Source organism: Orycteropus afer, unplaced genomic scaffold (genome assembly GCF_000298275.1).
Source record: "Orycteropus afer afer isolate SDZICR_OR568_19922 unplaced genomic scaffold, OryAfe1.0 scaffold00255, whole genome shotgun sequence".
NCBI lineage: Eukaryota > Metazoa > Chordata > Mammalia > Tubulidentata > Orycteropodidae > Orycteropus > Orycteropus afer.
Genome location: NW_006921842.1, coordinates 1,929,636 through 1,931,359, shown reverse-complemented (window position 1 = coordinate 1,931,359; position 1,724 = coordinate 1,929,636).

Here is a 1,724-nt window from a genome sequence, read left to right as displayed (position 1 = left end):
ATACTTATTGAACTTGTATGCTGAGCAAATAATCTGAGAAGCTGGAATATATGAAAAATGTGGCATTAGGATTGGAGGAAGACTCTTTAACAAGCTGTGATATGCAGAGGGCACAACTTTGCTTGCTGAAAGTGAAGATGACTTGAAGTACTTACTGATGAAGATTAAAGACTACAGTCTGCAATAAGAATTAAAAAAAAAAAAAAAAAACCTCACTGCCATCAAGATGGATCTGACTCATAGCCACCCCTTCTTAGGTTTCTGAGGTGCTATCACTACAGAAGTAGATTGCCCAAGCTTCCTTCCAAGGAGTGGCTGGTGGGTTTGAACCACCAGTCTACTAGTTAGTAGTCAAATGTCTTAGGCACTACGTCCCAAAGCTCCTGGTGGTGTACCAATATGGATTACACCTCAAGATAAAGAAAACAAAAATCCTCACAACAAGTCCAATAAACAGCTTCAGAGTAAATGGAGAAAAGATTGACGTTGTCAAGGACTTCACATTACTTGGTTCTACAATCAATACCAACGGAAGCAGGAGTCAAGACATCAGATGATGTATTGCATTGGGCAAATCTGCTGCAAAGAAACTTTTCCAAGTGATGAAGAGCAAAGATGTCTCCTTGGAGACAAAGGTGCACCTAACCCAAGCCATGGTACTTTCAATCACCTCTTTGCATGGGAGAGCTGGACAATGAATAAGGAAGACCAAAGAAGAGTTGATGCTTTTGAGTTGTGGTGTTGGAGAAGAATGCTAAGAGTACCATGGTCTACTAAAAGGACTAACAAATCTGTCCTAGAAGAAGTGTAGCTGGAATGCTCCTTGGAAATGAGAATGGCCAGACTTCATCTCACCTACTTTGATCTTGTAGTCAGAAGGAACCATTCACTGGAGAAGGATATCATGCTTGGTAAAGTGGAGGGTTAATGAAGAAGGAGAAGGTCCTCAAGGAGATGCACTGACACAGTGGCTGCAATGATGTGCTCAGGTATAGCAAGCATTGTGAAGCTGGCACAAGACAGGGCAGCGTTTTGTTCTGCTATGCATAGGGCCTCAATGAGTCAGAGATGAGTTGATGGCACCTAATAACAACCTGTAACATAGCCTGCACTCCATGAATATCAGCATTCTGGTTAAGTAGTGCCACTCTGACTAGAATATACCACAATGGATAGATGGGTGGACAGGCTGAACTATTAGGTATGTCTATGAAGCAGGGAATGTACCCAAGACCATGTATAGGGTTGGCAGACAATGGTCCTATAAATGTGTTTGTATAATCTGTAAGAATTCCCATGTGTATAGTAGAGCTGACAAGTGACAAGATTGTAGTCACTTGTTGGTCACAGCCAGCTACCCAAAGGGACTGAGTAGTTGAACTGGTGGGCTCAGGACCATATCCCAGGGGACATCAAGCTCAGTTGGGATAACATACTACACAAAACATTGTTCCACCTCCTACTTTGGCGAGTAGCAACTGGGATCTTAAAAGCTTGTAAGTAGCCATCTAGATGCCACGATGGGTTTCTCCTTTTCCAGGGCAAAGAATGAAGAAAACCAGATTTATGGAAACAATTAGTCCCAGCAACTGGTACACCATGTGATCCGCAGCCTGTACACTATGAGACCAGAAGAACTAGATGGTGCCTGGCTACCACTGTCAACCACTCAGAGGGGGGATCTATGTAGGAGGTCCTGGATAGAGAGGGAGAGCAATGTGGAA